Raw genomic sequence first — 19,071 nt, forward strand, 5'->3', positions numbered from 1 at the left:
GCACTTCATAACTGTCCTCTTCGTCTCCTTACTCTTAAGACTGCATTCCTGGTTGCCATCACCTCTGCCAGGATAGTGAGTGAGCTCCAGGCTCTTTCTTCTCAACCTCCTTTCCTTTCTGTCCATCCGGACGCAACCCTTTTTTCCTGCCCTAGGTAGTCACAGCCTTCCACATCGGTGTGCGCTAAGAAGGGACGGGCGGTGCACAAATGGACCATTTCTCGATGGGTCGTCTTGTGCATCAAGTCTTGTTATTCTCTGGCTAAAAAGGAGCCTCCTGTGGGGCTACATGCCCATTCCACTCGGGCCACGGTGGCTACTACTGCCCTGGGTCGGGGAGTCCCCTTGCAGGACATCTGTCAGGCAGCTACGTGGGCCTCGCTGCACACGTTCGCAAGACACTACTGCCTGGACAGCCAAGTCCGGAGAGATGGCTTTTTCGGCCGTTCCTTTCTCCAGGACTTTCTGGTGTGATCATTGGTTCGCAGACCCACCACCGGGGTTGGTATTGCTGGGGTATCTATTCTAAGGTAAGGAATCTAATACTAACCTGTTTCTTTCAGATGCACAAGTTACTTACCTTCGGTAACAATATATCTGTAAGAATCAGTAGTTAGTATTAGATTCCTTACCGACCCACCCATCCTCCCCGTTCTGCGAACCGATATCTAGGGTTAAGGTCATCCCCTTTCAGGGCCCTAGTTTCATGGCACCAGTGTTGGTTTTTATCATGGCTCTGCGTTTCTGGCGCGGAAAAGCTGTGTATAAGAACTGACGTCAGCGCGCGAGGGCGGCGTCTAAGTACTCCGACGTCATCCCGGTGCCAACGACGCCGACGATGGACGCGGAGTCGCAGACAATGCCTACCGACGCGCAGGGGTACTGCTACGCAACATTTTCCAGATCCAGTCTGACGCCTGGGGATATTCTATGGTAAGGAATCTAATACTAACTACTGTTTCTTACAGATATATCGTTCCTGAAGGTAAGTAACTTGTGCGTCGGGCAGCTACGTGGGCCTCGCTGCACATGTTTGCCAGGCATTACTGCCTGGACAGTCAAGTCCGGAGAGACGGCTTCTTTGGCCGTTCTGTTCTCCAGGACTTTCTGGTGTGATTTTGGTTCGCAGACCCACCACCGGGGTTGATATAGCTGGGGTATTGATTCTAAGGTGAGGAATCTAACACTAACGTGTTTCTTTCAGATGCACAAGTTACTTACCTTCGGTAACGATATATCTGTAAGAAACATTAGTTAGTGTTAGATTCCTTACCGCCCCACCCATCCTCCCCGTTCTGCGAACCGATATCTAGGGTTAAGGACTTTCCCTGTTAGGGCCCTAGTTTCATGGCACCAGTGTTGGTTTCTTGCATAGCTCTGCATTCCTGGTGCGGAAAGCTATGTACAGAGCTGACGTCAGCACGCGCGAGGGCGTCACGCGGCTTGAACCCGAGCATCCCTACCGGCACCAGGAGTCGATGTTGACATGAAAAAGATAGATAAAAATGTCCAAAAAGTTAGTCAAAAAATGACCAAGGGTACGCTCTTCCCGGATCTGCGCTTGCTGGCGAGGAAAAAAAGAAGAACTCACTTCAACGCACGAGGGCGGCATCTAAGTACTGCAGCTACGTCATTCCGGCGATCACGACGCCGACGACGGACGCGGAGCCGCAGACGACGCCTACCGACGCGCAGGGGTACTGCTGACGAAAAATTTCCGGATCCAGTCCGATGCCTGGGGATAATTCGAAGGTAAGGAATCTAACACTAACTAATGTTTCTTACCAATACCAATACCAATACCGAAGGTAAGTAACTTGTGCGATACTGACCGTAATACTTTTTTACATTACTCCAGCTTACATCAGAGAGACCTTAAAGATAGTCTACCCTACGGCCAGTTCTTATGCATTCGAAGGAATCGTTTCAACAAAGAGGACTACTTTAATAATGGCAACATCCTTGTTGAAAAATTACGAGACCGGGTGTGAGAAGTTGACCTGATATATAATGTTCACTATTCTAGTGAGCACTTTGTATCAGTCCAAACAACCCTTATTGATGATTGGTTGTAAGTCAACCTTATAGACCAGCTATCCTAGTAGCATGGACAAGAGCAGTCTTTAGGCTAAACTCTAGAGGGCGCGTTAAGCCAGCTGTTTTACCATCACATATACCCCTTGAACACCAAGTGAAAGGACACCACACAAGTTGTTATGAAAATAAAAGGATATTTATTTAGAACACAACAACCCTGGACTCTTTATGAGGACAGGGTGCTAAGCACAATACAAAACTCTAGAAGAAATACTGAAAGTTGCACAATTTACACAAATGCCCAAGGGGCACGACAAACCATATACTATGGAAGTGGAATGCGAATTACTAGCAGGTAAGTAACTATTCTCAGAGGCTATAGAACCGCTAGGCCCACAATGCTGAACCCTTAGATTAGAAGCAGGAGGCCTAGGAACTTCGTGTGCAGAGTGGAAACTCTTACGCGCAATGCGGGACAAAGTCTATGGACACTAGTACAATGCAAAGTTAGTGTTATCGGACGAACCCGACTAGGTAGAGCTGAAACGAAAAAGGATCTGGACACTTAGAGAGTGGACCTGTGCTAGAGCACCGTGGTACTCGGTTTACCTAGCCCAGGGGCTGCGGCTGCATAGGGTTCAAGTGACGTCGGGAATCCTCGTTGATACTCAGGAGCCTGAAGAAAGTAGTTGCTGGCAGGCGGCCAGTGAAGATGTTCCGGGCTGATCCAAGGATGGATCAGTGAAGAAGGATACCTGTAAGCAGAGGGGACCAAGTTCTGAATCACTAGCCAGTGATTAGGTGGGCACCAGGATGGCACCGGACGAGGTCACTCAGCCAGGTGAAGAAGTGACACTGGATTCTGCTGCTGCACGGACCAGGGCGCTGATGTCGACCGGGCTGGAGGTCTGCGAGCTGTCCCACGTCGGATGTCTGCTGCTGGCGATGCTGGATCCGTTGAAGGAGGCAACAAGCCTTGGCTAAGGCAAGCCCACATGGCGACACAAAATGGCGTCTGGAGTGGGCCAGGAGGGTCCGAGGAAGTTCCCCTTCAAGAGGAGACAAGGGCCAGTCTAGAGGAGCTAGACCAGCGGTGAAACAAACGTAGGACGTCGTCTGGAGGGTCACTAGCCAACGGGCAAGTGACCGGACAACATGGCAAGCAACACAGAAGCAAAAGGGCCCCACGCAGATCTGGTGGATGCTGGGGGGCTGGACTTCGGTGCTCGGGCTGCTTGGGGTTGGGGCTTCTCTTACCCCAGTGCACCCACTCAAGGGTCCCTCGGCGGTCGTGCTGGATCAGTGTCGTGCAAGTTCTGATGATAGCCGGTTCCTCTGGTCTCGTCGCACCCACGGTTCTCAGCTGTGCTGTAGAGGCAGGTAGAGGTCAGAGAGGGCAGGGAGTCTGGGTCTCGTCGTGCTGGTCGGTCTGGTTCCGGAGGAAGGACGTGCAGCAAACCGCAAGATACTTAGTTGGTGCCTGCTGATGCAGGGTGACTACTCCTTAGTCACAAGGGAGAAATCTTGAGAAGAAGTCGAGAGTTCCTTTCGTGGAAAGTAGTTTCAGGATTCAAAGATGATCTAATTTGGAAGGGTCCCCCCTCCTACCTTTATTCTAAAGAAAGGGGCTGGTACGCGACTAGGTCCTGCCCATGGGTGGGACCAGGAGGGGGGTGGTTACACCCCTCTCCTTTGTCCAGTCTCTCCCCAGCTCAGGGGCTGGTGTGCCCCTGGAACTGGTTTCAGCGGCATATGCACAGTGAGCACCGGGGTGCCACTTGCAGTCACCTTCCTCTCAGCCCTGCCTACCTGGGATACACAAAACCCTGTCTGGGATGGTGCTAGCACCGCCCCTGACAGGAAACCCTTTGTCCAAGCTCTCCTCGCTGGAAGGACTCCCAGCAGCAGGAGGTCAGACTTGTGTCTGTGGTGGCAGCATCCATTTTGTGGAGCTGAGGCTTCAGTTAACTTTAACCGGGGTTCACAGTTACATACATGTCGTGTCCCTCTAGAAGGGTGGAATGCTAACCCCGTCGCCAGAATTGGCGAGGGGTTAGTATTCCAATTCGTATGACACCTTACTCGACATGTTTTGATAAAGCGATACCAAAGTTGGCAAATAACCGCGAGGATTATAAGGCACTTAAGAGTATATGGTACGCGTTATCATGGAACAGCTATTAGGACTTGGTTCCGCAAGCTGCGAATGGGCTCGGCTCATGCCAGAGCGCCATCTCACATAATTCCAAGCACTCTGCCTTCAGGATTGATAAGGCCTGCCATAGGAGTGACTGATAGGAATATATGTGTCCATTTTAGGGTTAGATATAGTAATACTATATCTAAAGCAAAGGGTGATTACACCACCTTGCCCCAGCTGTCGTGCAGCCAGTTGTGTCAGATTTAGATGGCCAGCCAGGGGTGGCATAATACATGCTGCAGCCCCTGGTAGGCCCTGGGTACAGGGACTGATAAGGTGGCCCAGTACCAATTGGTAAATGCACCTAAAGTACACGTGTCAATTTAGAGAGAGAACAGCTAGGCTGTGGGTCTGATTAGCAGGCCCACAGCCAGGGAAAGTCGTAAACCAGTGAAGCAAAAAGCAAAAATCTGGGGTGATCATAGGATTGCAGACACTACTCTCCTACACCAGGTATCCCAAGAAATTTTGACTCGAGCTTTGAAGCGTACATGATATATACCAATGGAAAGTATTCTGGAACCCAAATTTAAAAAAGATAGTAGCTGAATTGTTTGTGTCACCACTTTTAATTGCAGTACAAATGCCAGTCAGTCAGTCAAAAAACTTTATTTCGGCAATTACTGCCATAAAAGCACAAGTAATATGACATTTGTAAATTCGACATCATAAAATGTCAGACTGATAAAGAAAAGAAAAAAAAAGAAAATGTAATTACAATAATTACAATTTGACATTTAAACCCAGATGACAAGAAGGTGACAGTATGGAGAGGATCCCGCCCCCTCATGTAGATATCCCATGAGCGGCATTAGGCATGGACAAGTATCTCAATTAAGGGCACCGTTTAGCAAAATATTAAACAGTGCCATCATATGGCACAAAGTCTTTAAAAATATTAAAAAACTGAAGAAATGTTAAAAGGGGTAAACTTTGATTAATACCATTTAAAATCAGAAAAATTGATCTTAAATAAAAGGAGACCATCTTAATTCTCTATCTTTTCACTAAACATCTGCGTTTGCACTACATTGCAAATAAAAATTTCGTGATTGCAACAACAAGAACCGGGTAAGTGTCATATTTTAATATCCTAAAGACCTCTCTATAGTTTTTTATACCCAGGTTTCTGCAAAGTTGAAGAACCCATTTAGATCTAACCAAACTTTATGCAGGACAGAAAAAGATCACATGAATCTCCGTTTCTTCTGTTACATTGCACCTGGGACACAGTAGTTTATTGGCACCCACCCAATTATTAGTAAATGCATAGAGGGGCAGCGTCCCGTGCCTAAATTATAGAAACAATTTCTTGGCTGCAAGGGGTTGGATAAAGTCCAAAACCGGCTCCAAACTATAGTGCTGCTTTACATCCAGAAACCTGGAAGTTAGACTGGATGAATCTATTGACTGAATGATACATGCCAGTCTATGTTCTTTCAAAGCAGATGTTAATGATTTTTTGGATGTAACAAGACATGTCTCCTCTGGTGCGAGCCACAAGTCATTCCTCCCTATGTTACCGAATAAAGGTCAACCAAGGTATGTTCCCCGCCCCCAGAATGGACATAACTGATTTAAATTCCTCTCTATAGTTTTCCAACTCTGGCGTGCTCCATAGCCGTCGCCAGTAGAGGAGAGGGCGGAAAGCAATCCGGTCAGCAATGGGAACAATACCCAGTTCCATCCTTAAAGGAATTAGGGGGGTATTTTGTGGGAGGTCCAAGAGTTGCCTTAAAAAATTATTTTCGGTCACTGTCAGAGTGTTAATTGAACAGTGGCCCCAAAGTTCAGCACCGTACATAGTGGCTCCCCTTGCTTGAACATTGTAGATTTCTGCGGGGGGACGAATAACCATTACGGCGCAGTTCCTGTGAACTTTTAAAATCCCCCCACTTGCCTGGATTAATGTTAAGTTTGCCTTGGTAATTTGCGGCCCCATTCCATTTTATCATTTAGGTTAAGGCTCAGGTAATCAAAAACTGGCACCCTCTCTAAGGACCTGAGATCCATTTTAGGGTGCGGGCAGTTGGTAGAATTGGCATGGAAGACCATATACTTTGTTTTCTTTATATTTACCTCCAGATTCCTTTTCTTACAAAACAAGCTAAATTCCTCTAGGACACGCTGCATCCCCATGGGTGTTTTAGATAGGAGCAGCGTGTCATCCGCAAACATTAAAGCTGGTATTTTGCGGTTTGCAAGTTTTGGAGAATCAATGTCCTTAACAGCTAAGAGATCCTCAATTAGCCCGTTTAAGAAGAGGGAGAAAAGAGTTGGTGCAAGCACACAACCTTGTTTCACTCCCTTCTCAACGGGGAAAGGAGCTGATAGTTCCCCGCTTTTCCCGAATCTTATTCTAGCAAAGGAGCCTTCATGAAGGCGTTTGAGCTGTTGGCAGAGGTAGACTGGGGCTCCCATCTCAAGCAGTAGTCCCCAAAGCTGATCTTGGTCCACCATATCAAACACGGATTTGAGGTCCACGAATGTTAGGTAGAGAGAGCCTCCCTCCAACGTTATATTTTTCCAATAGATCAGTTGTAATCTAAACAACTGATCTATAGTTGAGGTTTTAGACCTAAAACCTGCTTGTAAGGGAGTAAGTATGTTATGGTCGTCCATCCAGATCTGCAATCTTCCCAAAAGAACACGAGCAAAAATCTTTTGTGTTACATCGATTAGGCTGATGGGCCTATAGTTTTCTGGTTCTAGAGGGGAGCCTTTTTTATAGATGGGAATGATCTCTGCACCCGCCCAAGTTGGAGGGGGTGCCAAGCCATGAAGAATTGTGTTAAAGAGGCACTGCAGATATGGAGCCCACACTACCTGTTCAGTTCTGAACAGGTCTCCTAGAACCCTATCCAATCCAGGTGCCTTGTTTGGTAAAACTTTGGCCAAAGCCACTGTTACCTCAGCCAAAGAACAAGGGGTGTATCACCAAGGGGGACATGAATAAAATCTATGACAAGTGGCCCCATCTCATTGATTCTTGTTTGAGGCTTAGAATATAAAAGTTTAAAATGGGTTTGCTAAACCTCCTCCCCGACGTTTGGCTCAATTGCAGACCTGCCCTCGGTTTTTCCTGTCTTCACCAGGTTCCAAAACCCTCTTGTATCTTTGTCATCTAGGGCTTTCTTAATGGCCTGCCCTCTGTCAATTTCCCATTCAGATTTTGCTACTAAAATGGTTTACTTAAAAAGTGCCCTTCCCTCCCTAATGCATACAGTATCACCCTCTCTAAGTTTAATCAGCAGAGCACTCTTTGCACCTCTGCATGCCCTGTTATACCAGGGGTTTTTTCCTCTACATTCGTTTCTTTTGCGAATTGTAGTACTATAAAAGAACTGTGCCAGGGTTCCAACCATATCCGGATGGTTTTCCCCCAACACCTCTATGGGGTCAGTGACACCGCTGCTGTCTGTAATAGAACTTGCCTTTTCTAAAAAGGGAATAATGGATTTGTACAGGGAGGCCATTGCTTCTGGATATTGTAGAAATGTTCCCCAGCGGTTTCTTCTGCCTCCGTTGGTTGCTGTGAGAAGTTGGCCTGATATATGATGCTCACTAATTCTAGTGATCACCTTGTATCAGTTCAAGCAACCCTTATGGTGATTGGTTGTAAGTCAACCTTATAGACCAGCTATCCTAATGGTAGCATGGACAAAGCAGTCTTAGGCTAAACTCTTTTGGCATGTGAAGCCAGCTGTTTTACCACATATAACCCCTTGAATACCAAATGAAAGGACACCACACAGGTAGTTATGAAAATAAACAAGATGTTTATTAACTAACAAACACCTCTGAACTCTTTATGAGATCAGAGGGCTAAGCACATGACAAGACTCTTAGGAAAAATACGTTTAAGTCGCACAATTACAATGTTGCCCTAGGGGCACAACAAACCATATACTAAGTAAGTGGAATGTGAAAGTCGATAGAAGGAATGGAGCTGTCCAGAGGCTGTAGGATCGCTGGGACTACACTATCCTAACTTTAGGTAAGTAATAGGAGGCCCACGGAACGCGTGTGCAGAGTGTGAACTCACACGCGAGATGCGTAACAACGTCTATGGACAGTACAGTTCAAGAAAAAGGTGAGTACGGACAATCCTGACTAGATAGGACTAAAACGACTGTGGAACTGGACACTAGGAGGGTCAATCTACCCTTGAGCACCGAAATGCTTGTGTCACCTCACCCACGGGCTGCGGGTGCATAGGTGCGAAGTCGCGTCGGGTTCCGGCGTTGAAGTCTATGGAGCCTGTAAGAAAAGATGCTGCAGGCGACCAGGAGGAAGATGTCTGGTGCGATCCAAGGGTGGATCGGTGAAGAGGAGAACCTGAAAGCAGAGGGGACAATGTTCAAAGTCACTAGCCAGTGACTGGAGTGGAACCAGATGTCGTCGCCGCGATCATGTGAAGAGTGGACGTTTGTCTCTGCAGCCACGTGGACCAGGAGGTGTCTTCGACAACCAGGATGGAGGCACGAGCTGTCCCACGCAGGCTCTCGCTGTCGGCGGTGTCGGATCCGGATTTGGGTCAACAGGCCTTGGCAAAGGCAACCCACACGGTGAGTGGAAACGGCGTCTGGTGTGGACCAGGAGGGTCCGGGGTGCTTCTCCTTTGCAGGGAAGCAAGGGCCAGTCTGGAGCAACCAGACCAGCAGATTGGATTTCAAGGTTCGTCGTCTAGGAGGTCACTAGCCAGCCGGTAAGTGACCAGACAACGCGTCGAGCAGCAAACAGGCAGAAGGGCCCCACGCAGATCTCGTGGATGCTGGAGGGCTGGTCTTTGGTGCAGGAGCTGCTTGGGGCTGGGGCTTCTCAGTCCCCAAAACACTTCGTCGAGGTTACCTCAGAAGTCGTGCTGGAGCGAAGCGCTGCTTCTCCAAGATGGCCGGTCCCACGTGTCTCGTCACACCCACGGGTCTCAGCTGTGCTGCAGATGTAGGTAGAGGTCAGAGAGGTCTGGGAATCCGGGTCTCGTCGGGCTCTGAAGTCTGGACCCTTGAGGGAAGACGACAAAGGGAAGCCGCTGGACGCTAATGGTGCCTGCTTGTGCAGGGTGGACACTCCTTTCCCAGAAGGGAGATTTCTTCAGTCTTCTGTTGTAGAAAGTCGAAGTCCAGAGTTTCTTCTTGTAGAGTTTCAGTTCAGGATTAATCTAACTCGGAATGGGACCAGCTCCTACCTTTATCCTGCTAAAGGGGGCTGTACTACGACTAGGTCCCTCCTATGGGTGGTTACACCCCCTATCCTTTGTTCGGTCTTGCCCCAGAGCTGGGGCTGGTGAGCCCCAGGAACTGGTTTAGACCGGTGTATGCACAGGGACACCTTGTGTGCCCCAGGTATGTCTCATTCCTTTCAGCCCTGTCCTACCCAATACACAAAATCCTGTCTGGGGTGGTGCTAGCACCTCCCAAGGCAGGAAACCCTTTGTCCAAGCCTCTCTCGCTGGAAGGACTCCCAGCAGCAGGAGGTCAGACTGGTGTCTGTGGTGGCAGCATCCATTATGTGATGCTGAGGCTCGGGTTAACTTTAACCGGGGTTCACAGTTAGGTACATGTCGTGTCCCTCTAGAAGGGTGGAATGCTACCCCCGTCGCCAGAACTGGCAAGGGGGTAGTATTCCAATTCGTATGACACCTTACTCGACATGTTTTGATAATTCTATGCCAAAGTTAGCAATAACCGCGAGGATTATAATGCACTTAAGAGTATATGGTATAGCGTTATCATGGAAACAGCTAAAGGACTTGGTTCCGAAAGCTGTAGACAGGCTCAGCTCATGCCAGAGCACTATCCCACATAATTCCAAGCACTCTGCCTCCAGGATTGTTAAGGCCTGCCATAGGAGTGACTTATAGGAGTATATGTGTCCATTTTAGGTTTAGATATAGGTATACTATATCTAAAGCAAAGAGTGATTACACCACCTTGCCCCAGCTGATTGATCAGCCAGTTGTATCAGATTTGGATGGCCAGCCAGGGGTGGCATAATACATGCTGCAGCCCCTGGTAGGCCCTGAGTGCACCTATGCCCTGGGTACCTAAGGTACACTGTACAGGGACTGATAAGGTGACCCAGTATCCAATTAGATATGTACCTAAGGTACATGGAGTCCATTTTACAGAGAGAGCAGGAAGCCTGGGGTCCTGGATAGCAGGATCCCAGGCCAACTAAGTCGAAAACCAGCAAAACACTAGGCAAAAAGTTGGGGGCAACCATAGTCAGATATCCACCTTCCTACAGTTGCTATTAGGTCAGATGGAGGCAGATTAGTCACAGCCTGTCCTACTGCCGGTTGATTCCAATCCAAGGTTACAACCAGCGGATATTGGTCACTTCAGTGCGGGTCTGTACCAAAAAATTCAGAATCCTGTGCCAAATATCCACATTCACCAAGATATAATCAATTGTGGAGGCCTGTCCGTTCCTTTCAAAGGTAAATTTCCCTGGGTTATCAGCAAACAGGCGACCGTTACATACCCTCAGTGAATAACTGAGGGTAAGTGAAGTCCGCTGTAGGACTAGGGGGTCCAGCCCCTTATCGGATAAAGGTTACACATTGGAATTCCCCAGATGGAATCCTTATCGCTCGACATAGAAGAGGTAAACCGTTAAGAGGTTCAAAGTGGCAATTAAAATCCCCACCGGTAATAGGAAAGGTTTGCTCTGGCAGTGTGTAAAGAAAAACAACCAAGCAATCTAACGTCTGCGAGGTCTGCCCCTACCTCACAGGGTGAGAATAAACATTAATAATAGCCACCTTTGGATAATTGCTAAGGGAGAGAACAATACATAAAATGTCGGGGGAATGGGTTTCGATCATTTTAACTGTACAGCCAAGATGTATACCAACCCATATACTCAAGCCCCCGACGGTCTTCCACTGGGCCCCTGAACAGCCGCTTTACAATATGTGGCAAACCCAGCTCTGTATAGAGGTTTTAAGGCCCAGGTCTCCTGGAATAAGCAGATCTCAAGGGTATCAATGAATTCGCCCCAAGGGCCATTTTAGCATTTAATCTGGCTATATTCCAAGACAACATCCTTAGTCCTTGTGATGGTACTACCTTAATACTTTGCGTAACTAAATTAGGCTCCCCTCTTTCAGAGGCCACGAGCAGATTCACCTCCTCATAGCCACCGGTGGTATCAACAGGGGCTTCAATGTGACTATCTACTCTCCCTTTAGCGTTTTCTGCTAATACCCAATCATTGCTTATCATCGGTAGGTGATCAGAAACCACAACTCCCTGTGACCTTTGAACTTTTCTAGCCTGGAACACAAGAGTTCAGATATAGTAGGCAGGGTCCCCACCCTTCCAGGCAGAATACTATTTGTAGCCTCCTTGATATCATCGATGGTTCCCATGGAAATGTCTTCTCTCACCAATTCCCTGCTCAAGACCAGTGACTGGTCGTGGGCCTCAGCTCCCTCACCTATAGGGGGCGAGCCTAGCTGTTGAGCCTTTGGGAGTGAATATTGGCTACTAAGGATCAGTCGATCTACCTGATCTAAAGCACTAAATCTATTACTTACGGGGAGGGCAACTGGTTAGAAGGTATCAAAATTACAACGCCTGTTATTTGCACTTCCTGCCTGAACTCTCGGTTCCCATCTTTCCCATGAGTTTCCCCTTCTCTCTAGTAAAGGGCAGGGAGGGTGAGGAGGGTAAAAGTAGCTTAAGGAAAGGGTCTGTATTCCAGTTAATGCCCCCGTTTGATGCCAATCACAGATATGTTTGACCGCCCGCCTATCTCTAAAATTGATCAAAATGCAATCACCCTCAATAAGTTTCTCTCTTTGACCCACCCAACTTACTCTGCGGGCAAATAGAATTTCACTATACACCTGTGGTGGGAGTGGTCTATTTATATTTAACCAGTGAGTTTAATAATTTTTTAGATCACTATACGACTCCTCTTTACCTTGTTTCAACACGGGAACACCAGCCAGTACAGCGACATATGGGAATGATGCAGGTGGTAAATCTATGCGTGGCAGGCTAGGATTCATTACACCACGGGTGGGAGTGCGTGTGCAGATGTCACATGTTTTATCTTTTCTCGTAGTTTTAGACGCCAAACCAGCCTCCAGAGTAGGTGTTTCTAATCTTGCATTCTCGTTACTTTCTACCACACCATATGTCACATTGCCAAGACTCAAGATGGTACCAGCCTCAACATTCCCACTAGAGGATACTAATGTTATATTAGGAGGTAATGAAGTAGATTGTAAACTAGTAGAAGTAGGAGGGTTACACATTACATTTGTTGTTGTTACAGGAAACCCAACGTGACCCCCCAGCGACTTGTTAATGGTAGCAGGATTAGATACAAAAAGTGATTCAAAATGCAAAAGTTTTTCCTCTATTAATGAAAGTCTTTCAAGAATTGGTGAAAAAGATAAAGTAAGTAGGGCTCCCATTTTAACCCAGAAATCCTCTGCAGCTTGAGGTAGATGAACACCAACCATGTCCGAGGTGAGGGTGCCCATTGGAGGAGTAGATGGCCGAGACTCCCGTGAGGGGGGCATTACTGAAAACTCCGGCACACCAGTCCTATTAGTTTTATGTATCTTTGCATTTTTTTGCCTCTGGGGGCCCCCACCCCGCTTTCTCTTTGTTGCGGGTTCCGGCACTCGATCCATGGCTTGCAATGTAAAGCTACGAACAGACCTTGTTGAGACATTAGGAGGAATACTGGAAATGGTCTCATTTGATGCAGGAGCATCAAGCGTGGTATTAGAAGAGGGTTCCAATGTTAAAGTGGTGTTCACTGGGATCACCGGGTACTGCGGTGGCTGGGTATTGGCTCCTACTGAGGCGTGGAGTTCAGTGGCCGAATCTGTATGTTGCTCAGGTGACCTTACATACATCAGCCCCCCCAAAGATGAACGTTTGGATTGCATGGGGTCCAGCAATAAACGCCGCTCAGTCAAGGCTATTTCATGGGCCAGTACTGATGTTGCTCTTATTATAAACTGGTCCAGCGTCCCCGCCACATTCCCTCCCATGAGAGGATTCCTTCTCTAGTGGCCATCATAACGTTGGAACTATCTCAGCAACTAGCCCAAATGCTCATTCACCTCGGCAGGGTACTACCACAAGTATACTAATATGCACTGACCTTAAAATAAAGATTAGTTCAGAGGGGGGGCCCAGCCCGTCCTCTTCCGTTCTCAAACGGACCCACCCTTGGCCCGGGCTTTGCCCAACGGGGATAGGGGCGTGTTTAAATAGCGTTTGGAGGAAGATCAGGCTCAGGTGCGGGCGGTGAGTCTGGCCCCCTGGAACATGCAGTTCCTCCGTCGAAAAGCGTTCTTCCACAAGCCTCAGCGCAGCGGCTCCCACGGAGCAGGAGCGGCAAGAGGTTAAGAGACCTCTGATTGCAGGAAGATCAGGCTCAGGTGCGGGCGGTGAGTATGGCCCCTGGGACATGCAGTTCCTCCGTCGAAAAGCGTTCTTCCACAAGCCTCAGCGCAGCAGCAAATGCTATCAAGAATCTTTTTGGAAAAAAATTTGAATATCATTTGCAGATTAGCATGGTTTTACGAACGGATGATTTTTGCCCTTAAACGTAACGAACAAGCTACTTACCTTGTATAACTCATCTGGTAGAGACTCTAGCTAGCCGCAGATTCTTTACCTTAGAATTTCCCCCAGGTGCCAGACTTGATCCAAATTATTTTGTGAGAAGTACCTCTGCACTCCTGTAGGTGGCGTGGTTCGGCTGCACGCAACGTCATCTCAAAGAGACTTCTGTAGATTCCTTACCTTTGAATTTCCCAGGCGTCAGGCTGCATCCGGAAACTTTTGCTCGAGCAAGAACCCTTGCGCACGCCGTCGGGTAGCTCCATTCGGCTTCGCGTGACGTCGTCTGTGTCGTTAGCATTGGTTATAACATCACAATCACCTATTTAAGCACCACCCAGGCTGGCGGAGGTCAGTTTTTTCCCCCACACCAATTAAACCCCGATCTTGGAAGAGCTACCCCTCTGTCGCTTTTTGAACGGTTTTTACCACTTTTTGTCAGCTTCAAGACTTTTTTCATCATGTGTCGAGGGATGTCTTCGAAGAAGACAGGTTTTAAACCGTGTGGTGCCTGTCACCGTGCCATTGGTGTCTCGAGCGTGTCCATGACTCAGTCGTGCTCTAACTGCCGGGCCATGGCCACGAAAGCCTTGCAGGAGCAGGCTATGGAGCTTCTTGCGGCCTGGCAGTCGATTCCATCCAGCGAGACTCCGAGCAGATCCTGATCGAAGAAGAGGAGGTTGTGAGACCGCTCCCGGAGCCCCAAGTCCTCTTCCTCCCACTCGAGGTCCTCGGGACACTCGGTACACTCTGGAAGAGGCACAAGAAAAAGAAGTCTAAGTGGACTTCATCTTCATCTCGGCTGTTGTCCATCGATGAACAAGGTAAGGAGCACCAATGCTCTGGGCACGGTTTGGCGGAGCCAAGGCCGATTTTGCGTCTCTCTTTTTCCAGGAGCTAGAGCAACCCCCGCTCAGATTAGAGTTTTAGGAGGCCATGCGCTGCTTATTTGAGCGGGTCGACCCCTCAGGACCCAAGGGGTTGGGAGTGGCCCCATTGGATTCAACATCGTCTGCTCCGGCCATGGTACCGGTTGTGCCTCAAGGATCCGATTCTGGATCTGGGATGGCGCCGGTCGTGCCAATGTGACCTTCTCCGGCGTCAGACCCGAAGTTGGTGCATACGGAACAGCCAGTGCCCACCGGTGTCTCCAGCCCCATCCTTATTCCCAATGACACGGAGTCGGATCGGCGTCGCTTGATGCAGATTCTGGCGCCTGTAGAGCTGATGGGTTCTATGTTGTCACCCGACCATTTTTCTCACGTTTCAGGCTCAGGAGAGGACTGGGAGGGGTCTATGGACCCTTTAGAACACCAGGGTAGAAAATCAGATGGACAGGTATGAGAAATTTGGTCAGGCCACCTCTGGTTTAGAACATATGGCTTTTCGGTTGATGTCCAGGCTAATTTGATGGACATGCCCTTTGATGGCTACTGTCTGTTTGGTGAGAAGGCAGACTCGGTCCTAGAATGGTTCAAGGATTCTCATGCTACGGCCAGATCCTTGGGCCTTTCTACAACACCTAGTGGCCAGTCTAGCTTTCGTCCCTTCCGTGGTCATGAAAGGAGATTTCAGCTGCGTCAGTCCTATCCCAGCCACTGTCCTGCGCAGACTTCCCAAGTTGTGCAGGTACGTGGACACGGCTCATTCCGTCCTAGGAATGGAAGCCAGAAGTAGTCAGCCACCCTGCCCTTGGCAGCCGCAATCACCAAGCACTCCTAGTCTGACTCTGCAAGATCACGCCACTCCAGTGGGAGAGAGACTCCATCATCATCATCTCCCCCACTTGAGGTCCATAATATCGGAGTGGGTTTTGCAGATTATTCAGGGCTATACTTTGCGTTTCTTTTCTTTTCTTCCTCCTATTCCACTAAATCAAGAAATTCTGGCGGAGTATTATTTAAAATTGCTCCAAGTTACAATTCTCCTGGCCAAGTGGGCTAATAGAGAGGGTCCTGGTTTCAGAAGTAAACAGTGGCTTTTATTCCCGCTACTTTCTGATTCTGAAGAAGAACAAAGGGTTACGGCCCATTTTAGATCTTAGTACCGTCCATCTCTTCCTCAAGAAGGAGAATTTCAAGATGCTTACTTTAGCACAGGTCTTGTCTGCCCTAGACCAAGAAGACTGGAGGATAGCTTTGGACCTGCAGGATGCCTATTTTCACATCCCCATCCTGCAGGGTCACAAGTGGTTCAAAGTAGGCCACGAGCACTTTCACTTTACCGTGCTTCCTTTCGGCCTTAGCAGTGCTCTTCAGATATTCCACAAGATGATAGCGGTGGTTGTAGCTCATCTGCGCAGGGTAGTGGTTTCAGTCTTCCCCTGCCTCGATGACTGTCTGTTGAAGGCGTTTTACCCCAGGCTGTCGTCTCCCACCTTCAGACTACGGCAGACCTCCTGCATTCGCTGGGGTTCTCTATAAACGTGCCAAAGTCACACCTGACTCCTTCTCAAATGCTCCCTTTCATATAGGCTGTTTTGAACATTGTGCTGTTTCGGGCTTATCCTCCCGAGCAGTGAATCCAGGATATTCAGGTTATGATTCCGATGTTTCAGCCTCTATCCTGGATTTCGGTGAGACTGACTCTGTTAGACCTCATGGCCTCCTGCATTCTGTTAGTAAAGCATGCCAGATGGCTTATGCAGGCTCTGCATTGGGGCTTGAAGTTGTAGTTGGCACAGCATCGAGGAAATCTCACCGACATGGTCCAGATCTTGGAAGTAACTGCAAGAGATCTGCAGTGGTGGTTGATGAACCGCGATTGGCTCTCCCTTCCTCAACCAGATCACACAGTAGTGACAGATGCATAACTCCTGGGATGGGGTGGCCACCAGGGAGAAGTGGGGATCAGGGGACGCTGGTCTCCAGCAGAGTCGTAGCTCCAAATCGGTTTCTCTGAGCTGGGGATCAGGGGACACTGGTCTCCAGCAGAGTCGGGGCTCCAAATCAGTTTCTTGGCGCTTCGAGCGATTTGGTTGGCATTGAAAGCATTTCTTCCATCTGTCCAGAGGAAATTAGTGCAAGTGTTCACAGACAACACCACTGCCATGTGGTACTGCAGCAAACGGGGCAAGGTGGGTCGTGGACCCTTTGTCAAGAGGCCCTGCGTCTCTGGACATTTCTGGAAATGCAGGGCATAGCCCTGGTCGTTCAACACTTCGCAGGTTCTCTGAACGGCAGAGTGGACAAACTCGGCCGTTGATGCCTAGCAGATCACGAACATTCAAGGTCCAGGTCGAGGAGGAGGTCGAAGGACAGGTCGCGGGGCCACGGTCATCGAAGCTCAGCGAGTCAACACCATTCGTCGGGCTCCAAGTCCTCCGGTAAGAGGCACAAGAAGTCGAAGAGATGACATCGCTCTTCCGACTCCCCCCCCCCCCCGATGCTCGTGCGATGCGGCCGGGGGTTCGGACGACACCACCCACAAGGCTCTGCCAGAGCCGCAGGTGCCTCTGCCAGCTCCATACCTGCAGGTCCCTGGGCTGAACGCGACGCCGGAGGAGATCGATGCCTTCCTCATGGCCATGAGGTCACTCTCTCCTCCGTCGGGTCCCGCTGTGGCGCCTTCGGGTCCAGTGACCCCGGCTTGGAGCCCAAGCGGCCGGGAGCTTTGGCCCCGGCGGCGTCTGGTGCTTCGGCTCCGGCGCCGTCGGGTGCTTCGGCTCCGGCGCAGTCGGGTGCTTCGGCTCCGGCGCCGTCGGGTGCTTCGGGTCCGGCGCCATCGGGTGCTTCGGCCCCGGCGCCGTCGGGTGCTTCGGCCCCGGCGCCGTCGGGTGCTTCGGCCCCGGCGCCGTCGGGTGCTTCGGCGCCGTCGGGTGCTTTGGCCCTGGCGCCGTTAGGTGCTTCGGCCCCGGCGCCGTTGGGTGCTTCGGCCCCGGCGCCGTCGCCGTCGACGACTCCGGTCCCGACGCCGCAGGGCCCCACCGGATCCAGGTCGCCATTGGTCAACCTTACGATCCCTCCGCCAGTGCCGACTCCCAGGGTGTCACCCCCGACACCATCCCAGGACGACGTCGTCCCGGTCCCTCCCTCGGTCCGGATCCGGCGTCGGACCGGCGTCACTCGACGCCGCACTCGACGCCGAGAGAAGAGCAATTCTTCTATGGTCCGGCGCCATCCTTTGAACCTGACTATTTGGAAATGGGAGGCGAGGGGGACTGGGAGGGGTCTGAGGACCCTCTGGCACGAGAGTGCCAGTCGTTTCCGGACTGGGCAGTGGATCTAGGGGAGGCCAGTGGTTTGGACACTTTGCCCAACACTGGCTTTGTCTCCCCTCCTACCGTGGCTACGGAGGAAGGGGCTGCTTACAGCGTGGTGCTGACGAGAGCGGCCAAGGCCTTGGGCTTTGAGCTCCCCGTCGCAGCCGTGAGGACTAACCTCCTCACCGAGGTCCTTGAACCGCAGGCAAGCTCTTCGGAGCCTCTACTGCCGTTCAATGAGGCCCTTACTGACGTTCTGTTGGGCACTTGGTCCAGGCCAGCTACAGGTCCCCCTGTAGATCAGAACGTGGCCAGGCACCACCGCCCGGCCCCGGACGACCCTAGCTTCCTGTCCACCCACCCCACCCCAGAGCCTGGTTATCCAGGCCTCTAACTCCCATACCGCATTCCCGACTGCACCACCTGATCGGGAATCCAAAAGGTATGAGCAGTTCGGTAAGAAGCTGTTCTCCTCACTTAGTTTGGGGTTGCGGTCGGTCAACACCGCTTGCCTTTTGGGCCGTTACACCCACTCTCTGTGGGACACGGTCGCGGACGTGCTGCCAGCTTGCCCGGGGTCAAACTCGCTCAAGCTCTTGCGGAAGGGCGGGATGCAGCACGGTATTCTATCCGATGTGGGCTGGATACCACGGACTCGCTGGGCAGGGCGATTTCCACGACAGTGGCGGTTCGCCACCACGCCTGGCTGAGGTCCGCCAACTTTTCGGCTGATGTCCAGAATTCCCTCATGGACATGCCGTTTGATGGCCGTTGCCTCTTTGGCGAAAAGGCAGACAGTGCGTTTGAGCGTTCCAAGGACTCCAGGGCCACGGCCAAGTCCTTGGGCCTGTCGGGACAGCGCCAGCAAACTTCTGCCTTTCGCTCCTTTCGTGGCCAAGGAAGGGGCTCCCCCTCACGTCCTGCCAGCCACGGGCCGCAGACTAACATCCAGCGCGGCGGCGGACGTGATAACCGCCGTGGCGGTGTCAGGGGACAGCGGCGAGGCCAGTCCACATCCACCCCCGCAGAATCCGCCT

Source organism: Lissotriton vulgaris, chromosome 7 (genome assembly GCF_964263255.1).
Source record: "Lissotriton vulgaris chromosome 7, aLisVul1.2, whole genome shotgun sequence".
In the NCBI taxonomy this organism is placed as follows: domain Eukaryota; kingdom Metazoa; phylum Chordata; class Amphibia; order Caudata; family Salamandridae; genus Lissotriton; species Lissotriton vulgaris.